Source organism: Felis catus, chromosome A1 (assembly GCF_018350175.1).
Source record: "Felis catus isolate Fca126 chromosome A1, F.catus_Fca126_mat1.0, whole genome shotgun sequence".
Classification (NCBI taxonomy): domain Eukaryota; kingdom Metazoa; phylum Chordata; class Mammalia; order Carnivora; family Felidae; genus Felis; species Felis catus.
The window spans coordinates 34,524,611-34,540,387 of record NC_058368.1 but is presented as its reverse complement, the minus strand read 5'-3'; the positions used below and the strand labels follow the sequence as shown (position 1 = coordinate 34,540,387).

Genomic DNA, 15,777 nt, shown 5'->3' with positions numbered 1-15,777 from the left:
GATGTGGAAAAACTGCTTGAAGGCACAGAATAATACTGGTACTACTCAAAACTTTTTTGATAAGATAAGAAGGGGATAAATCAAGCAATCTAATACCATAATGGGGAAACCATGAAAAAGTCATTTTCAGAAAAACAAGTTCAGATTGTCAAAAACAGAAGACAGAAAAGGACAGAGAAAAGACGCAATAAGGGGGGTGGGGCAGAAGGGAGAGAGGAAAAAAAAATGTTCAAGCACATTAGTTACAATGAGAATGCAAATTAAAGTAACAATCTAATGGCAGAGTACATACCTGACTCAAATGTTTAGGAATACCTATATCATTCTCTGAGAGTGGATATGTTGAGAAAACAGTACTATATTTGATTCTTGGAAGGAGTATGAATGATTGTAGCCTTTATGGAAACCAATTTGGAAACATTTAACAGAGTTGCAAATACACCTACCCTCTGACCCAGGAATCCTATTCATGCAAATCTATTCCATAGATTTTTATGAAGTTGTTTCACAACAGTAAGGTCTACATCTTTAGAGTCTATTTCTATGGGTGTGGCTCACACCAAAATAATTGCTAAATACTTTGATATCACTCAGAATAAAAACACTAAAACCTAAGGGTATATGTACGGAGATGTTTATTGCAGCACAATCGATAGTGGCAGGAAAATAAAAAGGGAAATCATGTGAACCCCCATCCACAGCAGAGTGGTTAATGAATCAGGGTATATGTAAAATGTAGTGTACTACACTGACATTAACAGAAGTGAGTTACATACGTAGGGAAATTTACATGTGGATATTTTGCCCGAGAAAAGAAAGATCTTGAAGTGCATGGATGTCATAATGGTTTTTAAAGGAAGCAGCCCCTAAATAAAACATTAAATATGTGTGTAGATATGTTGAGTTATATGTGTTCATGTGAATATGTACATGTGTGAGAGAGAGGGAGACAGAAAGAGAGGGGAAGCGAGAATATTATAAGACCACGGAGAAATAATTGAGATGAATATATGGAGTGAATAGCAACATAAATTATGGGAAAAGTAAGCTAAAGAGAAAAAATATCAAAATATTGAACCAAAGGTGTCAGTATGATAATAATCACATATATACATTTATTAAAAATTATAAATACGTACTTATATTTTTTGTGTCGGGGGATATTGTTTTAAACAGGAGCTATGTTTCAGAGAGGAGAGCTAATTTCAAGCTACTAAGAAATAAATAGGTAATGAACTGGAGATAGCATATGAAAACTATTTTTAGCAAAAAGTTTGACAAAGGCAACAGATTAGGAGTGGTGAATTGAGAGAGTATTAAGTTCAAAACATGTCATTTATGCTATAGGAGTGATGTGAGGTTATATTTTTATTTAGAAAGAAATAAAATGATTTGACAGAAAGGATAAAGGTAATACTACAAAATGTAGAAGAAACAAGATTTATACACACACGCACACACACACACACACACACACACACGAGAAAATGGCTTTTGGAACACTTTTAATAAGTAAAAAGGTAGAGATTCCTTTTTACTAGAAATGAAAGTAATAGAAGAGATAAAGAATGAAAATGAGGAAATATATTTGGGTGAATAGAAAACAGTAGGGTAGGGGCAGTTGCATGACTTCTGCTGTTTCCTCCAAAGCAAAGCCTGAATGGGAGGAATGTTTTTTTTTGTTTTTGTTTATGTTTTTGTTTTCATTTTCATTGTCTAGGGATGAAGATACTGGTGCAACAGGTACATTAGAGATACTGATGAGCAACTATGATTCTTCAACTTTGATCTCAGCCTTTGACCCCGTGCTTGACTGACTCTGTGTGGGATCAGCGACAGAGAGAGATATTAGGGTAAGACTCCACCTCATCTATCCTAGCATTATGATGCCAGTGATGAAAACAAAGCCTGCCATTGTTCAAACTTACTGTAATATCTGAATATCCATTTCAAATATGAATTTGGGTTACAGTAAAAAAAAAACCCTCCTAGTCTACGTTATATATTGAAATTCTGTCATTCAATTGAAGTCTAGATATATATTTATTATTAAAGCAGTAAAATGTTGCAGTAATTAATTGTGACTTCAGTCACAGATGATTCTATGGACCAAAATGTTAGTAATGAACTCAAAAGAAATTGAAAATATAAAAACAGGCTGATAGTTTATACAAATATTGGGAATGAATACATTAGCTCAATAACTTTGGGAAGGACATGTGATTCTTGTCGAAGCTAGAATATTAATTGGATCATATAATTTTGTCAATGTGGGAATTGCTATGTGAGTATTACTACCATTAAGGAAAATAATCTTTCCTTAAATCAGATGCTATGAAAGAGAAGGGACATTTTACCGCTTTATGATAATATTACCATGAGCTGTATTCTGTCTGGGTTGAACGAACCAAAAACATAATGTGTTTCACAACTGACCTCCTGTGAAAGAATGCATCTACTTAGCATTGCAAATATTCAGTATAGGAAATACAGAGTCAATCCAATAGTTAATTGATCTGAAAATTGATTGTATCTCCATTATATTAAAATGTTTAAAAGTAATCAACTACTACAATGTTAATAACAGAATATTAATAATTGTTATCTTTTGTGTAACACCAAATTTATTCTTTGGTCTCTGAGTTCATTTTATGCTGATGATATTTGTCTTCTGCTTGAGTTTCGTATGAAGATTAATTTTGACACTCATCTAATTATCACCCAATGAAAATGTACACCTCTAGGTACATTTATGTATTTCATATCAACAATTAAATTAGGTGAACTTGCAGTGGGTAGAAAGGGTTACTCACTTTTTCTTTCTTGAAACGCCTATTTCTGGGAGGAAAGATTAAGATTAAGAAATTGGAATAGAGTGAAAAGTAATGTGAATGTGGATGGGATTTTGCACAAGAGCTATTCCAAGGAAGGCAGAATATGTCAACAAATATTGATGAAAGGATGTTTACTAACCAGAAACAAATAAAACACATCTAGCCATGCCTAGCTGGGATTTTTATGGATGTGTTTGCTGTGAATATGTAATCAGCAAATAACCAAAAATCATTATTTCATGTCTTTGTGAGGCTATCTGCCTATTTCTTTTTGTAAGGTTACATAAGCATATAGAAAAGAAAGGTATAAAATGTCACTACAGACTTTTAATGAGGTAATCCTGGAAGATGATGGGTAACACAGAGGGGAGTAGATGATAAAGCAGGGAAAATATAAGAAAATATACAAGAAAATAATTTTAATAAGAAATTTAATAAGAAAAAAAAATAAAATGCTGTTTGCATACAAAACCCCAGAGAAAACATAAATCTACATTGATGGCAGTGTTTGGAAAGTGAGTAAGTGCAGTTGCCATAAAGATTTTCACTAGGGAAGTTGCATGACTGGTCTATGTTTCCTATATTCATTAAATCCCTTCCACTTATATATTGTTTATTCTCATAACTACTTTAGATGCCCAGTGTGAGTGTTCATTGCATTAGTTTACTAGAAAATGTAGTATCTGTCAGTTTGACTTCTCTGATTGTTTTTTTTATTCCAACATGGATGAAAGATAATTGTAGGAATCATGATTCCCTTAAATAAGAGCATATCTGTGTATATTAAATTTTATAAGTAACATAGTTATCTCTGTATACCTTCTACTGCACTTTAATTATATATGTCTATGTGTCCTACTATGGTATTTAGAATTTAAAATGAATATGCGCTTATTCCACCCTACCAATGAATAGGTCTTAACTCAGCATCTCCATTTCATATTCTTAAGATACCTCAGCTTCATTCAAAGTTTGAAATGTTGTGTAGCCTTCATTATTCTAGTGGGATATCTGATAATCCCATGCATGCTATGGGCTGTGGTAAAAGGCAGGCAATAGTTTGTTCAGACAACAGGCTCTCAAAATTATTTCTTAGCCAACTAGCAAGATGATATCAAATAACTGCCCTGAGTATAAATATATTAATTATAATGAAAATATTTTACTGTATTTCACAATATGCTTTCAACTTATTTTGTCCTTTGATCCTTTGTGAAAGTAAAGGAATATAGCTTTAATTATTCACTTATTTCTTCAACAAATCAATATGTTATTTTCTATAGAATCAGGGAGACATATAAGGCCTCTGATCTTCAAGAATGCCCCTCAAGTGAGGAAATAATAATAATAATAATAATAATAATAAACACTGTTAAATGGTCTATAGAAGATATTATGATAAGCTTACAAGAGACCTAATACTCTAGGAAGGATAATGAAAGAAGATGACATTTGGGCAATATGACTGATATCTGCTAAGTGAATAAGGGAGAAAGAAATGTGTTTCAACCAGGTAGAACAACATGTACAAAAGCATCTATAAAGAAATGTTGTGAGACATTCCAATTCATGCAGAGAACATGCATGATCAGAATTGAATTGGTACTAAAAATGGAGTAAATGAGACTGGGAACAGGCAGTAGTGAGAACGTGAAGACTCCTATGTTCAAGAAAAGGAGTTAGAACTTCAGAACACTTTATGGGCTGAATCCTTTTTCAAATCTCTGAACATATTTTTAAAACAATCATCTAATGAATGGGTAAAATATTTAAATATTGAGTTTCAGGTGAAACTGATTCATTTGGCCATAATACTTTTTTCAGCAGATAAATTATATTGAATTTTAAATGTTATTTTGCTCTCAGTTTAGTCGAAATCCCCCAATGAGTAGTTTGCTTGAATCTCAGATTAATTAAAGAGTAATTCATCTGGGCCAGAATTTGAGACTAACACCTCTCTATCCTTCTAAAGGGAAACTATTTTTTTTTTCCATATTGGAGACTATTAGTTTACTTGGATCTCATAACACTTACTTTGAAAAATAAAAGTTGCTATTCTGCATATTTTAATCAAAGAGTCACAGTCAAATAAATTACTTCTCTCATGAATGCTAGTAAAGTTCTATTGTAGTATGTTTAAAGGACTCAAAGATATAAGTGAGATAAATCTTAAGGAAAAAATGGGTGCCAACATGAAGACACTATATAAATATGTCAATTTATTCGTCATTAAAATTTTAATGTTTTTAGTGTAGAATGTAGATTAGCATGAGGTGCATTGACATTTTGCTTTAATTTTCTCAAATCATTTTGGTTTTATTAGGAACTAACATGCTGCCCCGTAATCTTTGTGGACTAATAAGGATGATAGCTTTTAGCACAGTTTTCAGTATAAAAATAATGTTACCATCTACTCTAATTAAGATGTCCTGTATTGGGTAATAGAAATTGCTTTGTTTAAAAAAAAAAACTCTCTTTCTAAAATTTCCTTCCCCCCATTAGTAGAAAGATACAGGTATGATTAGGTTTTTATGTTCATAATGAAATTAGATATAATGTAGAAAAATAAAATTATGCATTAAAAATAATTGGAAACAAAAGAGAACATGCAGTTCTTCTCACACAAAAAAATGTTTCGATCAATTGTTTAGAGTCTAATTTAATTATCTTATAAAATGAGTCAAGTGGGATGGCAAGTTTTAATCTAATGCTGAGCAAGGTCTTTAGAGTTGCTACTATACAATTGTTTTGACTTTTATTTCCCAGAGATGGGAACTATCTCTGACCCTGACACAATCCCTTGTTATTGGATCATTTTGTATATAATTCTACTTCTTTCTTTTTCCATTACATTCATCATATTCTCAGCTAATATGATGATATTGAACATTTGGGGTCTAGATGGAAGAAATAAATACACATCATATTTTAGCTGATATTATAAAAGGGAATTCGTGAGCTTTTCTCCAGCTATATGAATGTTTACAAGTTAGCAACAGCATGCAGTTTCATTGGATTGTTACAAAAAATTCTAAATTTGTTGCCTGGGAACTTGTTGGCCATGTCCCAGGTAGCAAATGCACGAAGAGTGAATTTTTTCCATCTCAGATGAAGGGAAAAACTTCAGAAAATTTCCAGTTGATTCCATTGAAATGTTAAAGACACAGTAGCATAATATTCTTAATTAGTTTGAACATCTTGCTTCTTAATATTTTTGGTTAGTGGCACAATATCTCTTGTGTTTCATGCAATAATATTCAGTCTGATTTTCAGTCAATTTATATACTTCAATCCACACATCTACCCTATTGCTTCTCTGTGCCATTATTTTCCTAAAACTTATATTCTGTATGAGTACTTCCCCTCAACTCCCAAAGCTTAATTAGGCAAAGATTACTTCTTGCCTGCTGTCTTGTCTTCTTTATCTTTGGAATCTTTCTGTTTCTTCTGTAGGCACTCTATATCTTGCCCTCAATTTCCCCTATAACTCATCTGTTTTAATAAGCTTACCTCTATTAAAACATATGTTTTAATAAGCTCACCACTATTCCTTTTCTTGCCTGATTATGATAACATTAGGCTATCTATAGTCAGATAAACACCAGACTTTGTTTTAATATCATTTGTTCAACTGCTTTGGGCTACATATGACAGAGAGAAGATTGTGGATCTTGAAGTTCAAGGCAATTGAGTGAAATAATGTAAAAATGAGTCATTACTTTGAGCCTGACTCATCAAATAGCTGAAGAGGGTATTAGAAGAATTAAAATTAATGAGCATTTTCTTGTTTCCCTACAAAGGCACCCGAAAAGTCCCCAACTGTTATGTATTACAAACAAAATCTTCAAAGCTAAATTTCTGGCTGCTTAGCGGGAGGCTGAATGTTTAATAGTGAGGTTAAGGATAAGTGAAAGAATTTTTGTGATGGTTGACCTCTGTGAAGTCCTGTGGGTCACTATATTCTTTAAATTGAACATCTATATAGCAGTTGGTGAAGTTTCACTCCCTTGGGGGTAACTCAGAAGTGACTCTAAGAAAGTCTCATACATCATTCATGCCAGGTCTGAAGCCTCAGGAGGTTCTATTGGTCCACGTTCTTGTCCCAGTGATCAGATCCAGGTGAGTCAGTAACCCCACTGACTCCCTGACCTGACCCAAGCCTCCCAGCAGCTCCCTTGTCACCCAGTGTATACATGGCTGGAAAAAATTAGAGAGAACACTGACCATGGTGACCTGGCAGGAGTGCTGTGGGGCAAAGGCCATACTAAAATACCAATGCAACTGCAAGATATGAATAAATTAGAAAGGGTTCAGAGGACAGACACAAAAATGATGAACCACTTTAAAGCACACTTATGTAGAAAGACTAAAGGGATTTAAATCATTTAGCCTTGAGGAGTGAAGGCTGAGGATAAATAGAATAATAATCTTCAAATAGTGTGAAACAAGTGTTCTTTGTTTAGCTCCATTGCAATCAAAAGTATGTAATTTAACATCAGGGATAAATTAGAGAATCTGGAAAAATCTCCTCCCTTGGAAAGAAGCACCTGACTACTACAGACACTTTAAATGTGATCTTTTGTAGTATCTGGCAAATTGAATAAAAATATCATCTCCACTGGTCTATCCCAGTAACATCCTCCATAAGTTCAAACAGATTAAGCCTGATTCGCCGAAGCTTACGTGTATGGTTATGCTGGGAAGCACAGAAGTCCAAAACGTTGGCCCTATCACAAGTTAGTACAAAATGCCAGGGTGCATGAATTTACAAATCTTACAGTTAATTATGCAGTTAGAAAAATGGGCCAAGCCTGGAAGTATTAACTAGATGACTAGTTTTAAGTAGTTATTAAAGATGTATTAAAATATTTTGAAAATATAAAATGAATTAGAAAAAGATTACCGTGATTAGTATTTTAGTTACATAAAAATATATTTAGGATCTAAGTTATTTAAATGTGTAGAACACTAATGAAGCAACATCTGAAGTGCAGGTGAGACCTACAATCTGCTCTCATTTGGGGGAACATATGCTTTTGGGTGGACCAGTGTTATCAAGGCTAATGGCTCCTTGTTATTGCTCTTTGTTCCAGCTTTGCTTTTCACTCCTAACTTGTAGGACAGCTTAAATGGTTGACTTGTTTAAAGTGCTTAATTACTCATGTGGCGGCTATTACCAATACAAACTGTCTACAAGATACACAGACAGCTATTGTGTCCCAGCTGATGTTACAATACTAAATGGGACCTGATTACTGTACATTGCTTTTCAATGCTGTTAATTTGCATGTTTGAATAAGTCTGTTGGGACTCCATTTTACAGCTATTGCTTCATGTACGATGCTTGGGATCGCTTTGGGAAACAGTGTGTGATTGGCTTTTTCTATTCATCAGAATAGAGGGTTTGGAGCTGCTGACACCATGGCCATTATGCATTGCACCTATGTGTTTTGTGGCCCATTACGTATTGGATTGCTGCACTTGCTTTTTCTTTTTCTTTCTCTTTTCCCTTTGGTGCTTAGTTTCTGCTTATTATTGAATATTCTTCTTAAATGTGGAAGCCACCATTATTATATGATTGTTAATTGGAAAGTACTGAAGCGTTTTAAGAAAAAAAATTAAGATCTTCATCAGGTGGGCTGATAGATTTCTTGAATAGATTTCATAAATGTTAATGGAAATGCGCATGTCTTTTCTTAAAAACTATGTAAGCAAATGTGTTGGGTTGTTTCAACTCAATGACTATTCAGTCCATTTAGACTCTATAAAAATTTGATAAGTTAGTCACTGCAAAAAATATTTTAAACATTGTGTCATTTGCTGGCCAAACAAAAAACTAAAAGTTAATTTATCAACACCAAAACTTATTTGAAACATAAAAATCAGTATGTATTTAATGTGGCATGATGTACATTAAATGTCCAGGTAAAACCAGCTTCTTGTGTTTTCTGTGCTAGAGAACTTACCTGGCTCTCACACATATGTGAAAGATTTGATAATGCTTGTGAACAAATAGCTCAATACTTTGCACATACTGTTGTCAATCAACGATAATATAATCTCCTAAATTTTTTCTAATGTTTTTCTCAATTGGACCTGCTTTGATTTTTCTGTGAGATTGATAATGAATGGCAAGATGATTTCAACTTTTATGACTACCTTTGTAGGATTGCGACCCAAAATAAGATTGTGTCTGGGCTCATTGGGAAAGAGTTAGATTGGTGCTCTGGGTGCCAAAAGAGGGAGTCCATAATACATTATTTCATGTCTCTGTCCTTGAACTTGTAAAAATATTGCTTTTCATCTTTTTTGTTCTTTTTAATTTTACTATTAGTCATTAATGATTTAAGTTAGAGAAAACAATTATGGACAGAGGGGGTTTGTTGGAGAAGAGAGGAAGAATAAATTGCCTGAGAAAATATCAATATTTATGCATAAAATATCTGAAGATAAGTTAATAGCTAATAGGGAGTTTGAGAGGATGAGTGGAGTCGAAAGACCTCTCTAAGACCATTCAAGTTGACCCTCTCTTCTTGTCTTCTGGGCTCTATAGAGATTGAAGACATGGCCTAAAGGAATGCTTTGTACTCTCACTGTAATGTGTATTTGGCCAGGTAGCAATAACAAAAATTAATAATGAACTGTACTCTGCAACAGCAAAATGAACGAAGCCTAGGTCGGCTGACTAAGACAGCAATTATTTGCTCTGAAAATATGTATATTAGGAGAGAAGAAATAATGATAGAACATAGAACACTTGCTTAATTAGATAGAGCTTTAGGGTAGTAATCTCACACACACACACACACATTACACACACAAGCACACATCTCATACTGCGACTGATTACATTTTCAAGCAATGGTTTCTAATTTCAATCTTATATAGATATTTATTAAAATAGACATTTTGGGTACCACCTCCAGAAATAATTCATTTTCTCTTGGATAGGATATAAGAATCTATATTTCTTCAAAACTGTTGAACTTTGATGGTCAACCAGTTTGCATATCTCTAGTCTAGAGAACTAGTTTCTGTGTAGCTGCATGATAGGGTTGCTGAATTCAATAATCCCTGCATTTCATAGATAAACCAAATAGAATTAGGAGGAGAAATGGAAAAAGTAATAACAGTAGCAGCAGAAATGCAGTTACTGCATTCCTACCAAGGCAAAATGTGTGCTGTTTAAGAACACTTCAGATATCAGGAAGTAATCAGACCCAAGCAAGTCAGTCTGGGCTGCAGGATCAGACCCCCAAGGAAGAAACCAGGAGCCATAGCACGTATGAGAAGATCTGAAGCAATACCCAACACACATCTGTACACAGATAGTATCTATGATGATTGCGTTGACTTCCCACTTTCATTCACTAGTTTGCTCAAATAGTTTCAAACATTCTGTAAACATAAGCACCAATTCTCTTGACACCGTGTGTGTCTCTGCATAGCAATGTGGAAACTATATATTAGCATCTGGGCATGTATTAGAAGAAATGCCCTTTTAAAAAAGAAATATTCAACTTTTTTGAGAATATCTTCCTAATTTTTCAAAATACTTTTAAAGTTTAATCAGACCATAACTTTTTATGTTAAAATTTTATAGTCCATTTAAAACTAAGAGGTTTTAGGGGCGCCTGGGTGGCGCAGTTGGTTAAGCGTCTGACTTCAGCCAGGTCACGATCTCGCGGTCCGTGAGTTCGAGCCCCGCGTCAGGCTCTGGGCTGATAGCTCAGAGCCTGGAGCCTGTTTCCGATTCTGTGTCTCCCTCTCTCTGCCCCTCCCCTGTTCATGCTCTGTCTCTCTCTGTCCCAAAAATAAATAAAAAACGTTGAAAAAAAATTTTTTAAAAAAATAAAAAAATAAAACTAAGAGGTTTTAGTAACTCAAAATTAATGTTTTTTGCTCTTGTGAAAAAAACACAAAAATAAGTAAAAAATTAGTGGTAACACAGATTTGTAAAAATATTATATAGCAACGTATAGGGAAAATAATATTCAAGCTATATTATTTTCTCAAAATGTAATATTGTATGTTTTTAAATAACAGATTTTGGTTTGGGAGAGGTTTTAGGTTTAAATAAAAGTTTGGTAAGGACAGAGAGTTCCCATATGCCTCCTCTCCCATTGCCTACAATTTCCACTACTATTAATATTTTGCATTAGTGTAGTTTATTTTTTATGATTTATTAATACTGATTGACTATTATTAACTGGATTCCATAGTTTCAATGAGCACTCACTCTTGTATTGTACGTTCTAGAGGTTTTGATGTATAATAATGCATTTTCACCGTTAATATTTTGGTGTATTTTATCACTAGAGGAAATTTGAAAAGAAGTAAAATCAGGTAGTACTCTCAGGGATGAATTTTTTTGAATTATTGGAGAAATATTTATCTCACTATATATGCTGAAAAGCAAAACTATCCATTGCATTGCTCAAATTCTTATAGAATGATCTTTAAAATATAAAAAATGCCACTTTTTTTTCTGATTTCTCATGGTGTTGCATTGAAGCACCTGTCTAAAGACCTTACTTTATTGACCAAAGTAAGCTAAGAAAGTTATGCTTTTTAAATAAAAGTACATTCTTTTTAAAAAGTTATGGCAGGAAAAAGATCAGTGTACTGATAATATTAGAAATCATTGTGAAGCTTAACCTCGTCTATTTCCAAAAAAACTAAAATGATCGATATATTTTCTTCAAGATGTATCATAGCGGTACATTGAAATGTAATATTTAATTCTCTAGTCTTTGACATACATTTAAAAGAATCATCCAATGGGATAACTGGGTGTCTCAGTCAGTTAAGCATTGAATTCTTGTTTTTGGTTCAGGTCATGATCTCATTAGGCATGAGACTGAGCCCCATATCAGGCTCTGCCCTGGGTGTGGAGCCTCCTTAGGTTTCTCTCTCTCTCTCTCTCTCTCTCTCTCTCTCTCTCTCTCTCTCTCTGCCTCTATCAAAAAAAAGAAAAAAAAATCCGAGGAAAATTCACATTTTCTTTTTCTAGGAAAACATTTCTGAGACCAACAAACTATATCAAGAGTTATTCTAAATATTTATATCGTTTTCACATTATGCTATTTGCATGAGGTCATCACACATTCTAATTTTAAATTTTTTTTCAACGTTTTTTATTTATTTTTGGGACAGAGAGAGACAGAGCATGAACGGGGGAGGGGCAGAGAGAGAGGGAGACACAGAATCGGAAACAGGCTCCAGGCTCCGAGCCATCAGCCCAGAGCCCGACGCGGGGCTCGAACTCACGGACCGCGAGATCGTGACCTGGCTGAAGTCGGACGCTTAACTGACTGCGCCACCCAGGCGCCCCATCTAATTTTAGATATAGAAAAATATATATCTTATCAGGTACATCTCGCTGAAATTTCCTTTATTTAGCCAGCATTTCCTTTATTTATTCCCGTAATTTAGCATTTCATGGGCATTTCATTTTAGTTTTCTGTTGAGACATCTTGAACAAATCAGTTATCCCTGAATAATAATTTTATGAAAAGGCTTTTCTGAATCCCCTGCTGCATTTTTTTTTAATTTAGCATTCTTCCTCTTTGTCTTTCACACTAATACCATGATTCTAGTCATATGAATCAGAGTAAAATTTGGATTAGAATTTCAGATCTAAAGTGATGCATGGTTCTACAAAGAAAGCAGAAATTACATGTAAAGTTAGCTTTGCTTGTTACGTGTGGGGTTTCAGAATCTCACCAGAGAATTCCAGGTCTGCATGCAGATGATGAGTGACAGTGGGAAGGAAGCAGACAGAAGATATTGCATTGGGAGGTATGGGACAGAGCTACTGTGAATCTGTCCCTGTCTACTTTTCAGCTTTGTGCAGCTCACATTTTAGTGTAAAACTACAAGCTTATACATAATGATCATTATCATTGTAATATCCTATGTGTATTGTTGCTTGAAAATTCTATTTTGGCAAGTACCCCTTACATTCTTTATTGTCTTTGTACTTCTTATAATTTATTTTACTTAAGAAAGAAAAAAAAAAAAAAAACTACAGTGTTTCTTTAGGTTTCCAGCACAATATAATCATTTCTCAAAGAAACTTCAATGATTTCTATTTTGCTGCTGCACAAAATTAGCTTTTTCTAAATTAGAGAGACAAATATTTTGGATGATTCTGAACTATTTGTAGAAATATTAGCACGCACTCACAAAAATGCAATCATAGATGTTACCAAGACTGTTGATTCTATGCGTGGTTGTCAGCTGTGTAATGGAATTACCATTGATTGGGTACAATTTCAGCAGATTACATGATATTCTTCACTATAGACAAGTTTTCCAGTAAACAGGGCAATACAAAAACGTTTAAGATGAATTATTCACTTTTTAGTATCTCTTTGTACTCACTGTGAAGCAATGTGAGTTATACAGTAGGTAGCGTTTGCCAATAACACGTTCTGTCAGAGAGAGACACTAAGAATAAGACAAATAGGTATTTTGAGTAATTGGTTTAAATGTTAAAACCAGTTATTTTAGTACCTAAAGAATATGTTGAAAATAACATAGGGGGGCGCCTGGGTGGCTCGGTCGGTTAAGCGTCCGACTTCGGCTCAGGTCATGATCTCAGTCTGTGAGTTCGAGCCCCGCGTCGGGCTCTGTGCTGACAGCTCAGAGCCTGGAGCCTGTTTCAGATTCTGTGTCTCCCTCTCTCTCTGACCCTCCCCCATTCATGCTCTGTCTCTCTCTGTCTCAAAAATAAATAAACGTTAAAAAAAAAAAAAGAAAAGAACATAGGAACTTTCTGGACAGAGCTGGGTATATTTAAACAATGTCAAAATAATCTAAGGGTTAAGTTGCTACTTTTCAATAAAATGGAGATGACTTCAGAGGCATAGTCTAGTAGTAAAATGAGGTGTTTGAGATAACATGTATTTACCTTTGTGGGAAATTTGCATCGTTTTCCACATTTCTCCCTCATTTTGGTTGCCTTTTTAGTAAATCTCTTTTAGCAGTCCCTCCAGGAACAGGGAAGTCTACAGCAAAACAATTAAAGAATATGTAAGATATGGTTCACATTAGTGCAACTCTTTCCTGTAAACAGTTCAAAAGAAAATGTAATCTAGTGCCACTGGGGTAAGCTGGTGGATAACGTCCAGTGAGCCATTATTTGACCTTTCTGCAGAAAAGAAAGTTTATCACATAGAGCATCAGACTTGCTGGATAACACTGGTAACTTAAAGCAATAAAGTTGGAAATGAATGCATTAGAGAGATGAGTGTAAGTCAGGTATATTGATAATGCAGATAAATAGATGGCAATACATGTAAAATGGCCGGTTACGTTCAATGTATATTGGAGTGCTTTTTATATGATAAAAATAGTCCTGTCCTTGATACCATCTTGACCCTTTCCCAGATTAGAGTTCCTTGTTTGCAATAGCACTTTATCTTCTTTGTCAATTTCATTCACCTGAGCCATCTTGCATTCCTCAGGTAAGTGAAGGGGGTGAAAAAATAGAACCCAGACGTGTGTTTCCAGATGGAATACTTGTGAGAAGCTGTGATCGGTTTCAGTATACAATCTGTTTCTCTTCAGTGATAGACATTTGTGTGTATATGTTCTCTTTTCAAGCTCCTTGCCCTCAGAGACTGCCCACAGTCTCAGAAACACCTAACACCTAACAGGTGCTCAGAAGCACCCTAACAAAAACAGTGACTCCTCTTTTTTTCCTAAAAATATTTTGTGATTAATAAACTATACTTACTTTTAAAATAATTACATTTTATAGTGTATGTTATAGGCATCTGATCTATATTCTGCCTCAAATATAAGTAATGTATGTATCTCTCTCACCCACCTTCACTTATAAACATTACATATTAGTTTTGTGCACAAGGATATTAAGTTGTTGAGATTAAGAAATGCCACTAGAAATATGAAATATATAAGATGCAAAATTCTTAAAAGTAAGTTTTAGAGTCTTATATAAATAAAATATTTTGTACTACCATTCACATACTAAAAATATCTTTATATTAGATGTGTGCAAATGGTGTTTCAAATAAGAAAAGCTCAAATTAAGGGATGTCCAACATGATTTTGAGCAATTGTTTGAAAAGTTAATAGTGCAGTCAACATGTTGCTTGGCTTAGTTGATAAAAAGAAATAGGTTGACACTTTTTGTTTGTTTGTTCAATTGACTGAATCAACTCATTGTTTACATCATATTGATGAAACAATGAGTCACATTGATGCCATTAATCATATTCAACCATGAAACAATGGATTCTCTATTCACAGTGACTCTGGGAATGGAGTGATCATCAACTCACTAGATCAATTTCATGTCAAATGAATATGACAAGACTGCTGAACGTATTAGATGGCTTATGCCATCCCCAATTATTCCAGCTTTATAGATAATGTTAGAAGGAAAAATCATGGCAGGAAAAAGTGATGGGGCTAATTCTCATGTTAAAACACTAAAAACAATTGTAATAGTTTATTTCACACATATAATTAGTTACGTAAACTAGAAATGGTGACAGTTTAATATTGGTTTGTTTTTGTTTTTGTTTTTGTTTTTGTTTTTGTTTTTTTTTTACAAAAACACAGAAGTGAAGTGGATGGAATGAGATTTATTTAAGCAGGAAATCGTGTATGATGCTGAACCTAATGACTATGTGGATTTGGATAACTAATTTCACCTCTTTAGCCTTACTTTCTCTATGTAAGGAAAAATGTAGTAGAGCAAGAAACTTGCCTCCCATGGCTGTTTTGGCGATTCAGTGAATTAAAGTATAGGCAATCACGTTATTAATTGTAAAGCAGAGTATAAATGTGATGATTATGATTATGTCTGGTTAAAATGATACAGATGTAGCTCCACAGTCTTACTGAAAACAATGAGTACTTAATATTCTTAGAGATTTGTTAAAATTGCAGAAATCTACTGAGATGGATA

General features: G+C 34.0%; 1 long non-coding RNA gene across 2 annotated transcripts in view; it reads left to right on the top strand.

The window, feature by feature from the left end:
* LOC123384353 overlaps positions 1-15,777 on the top strand; it is a 936,858-nt gene that overhangs the window by 826,743 nt on the left and 94,338 nt on the right. For both annotated transcript variants that reach the window (XR_006595332.1, XR_006595337.1), the window contains exon 7: positions 1,721-1,853. This is a non-coding gene — a long non-coding RNA (uncharacterized LOC123384353). The remainder of the gene's footprint in view (positions 1-1,720; positions 1,854-15,777) is intronic.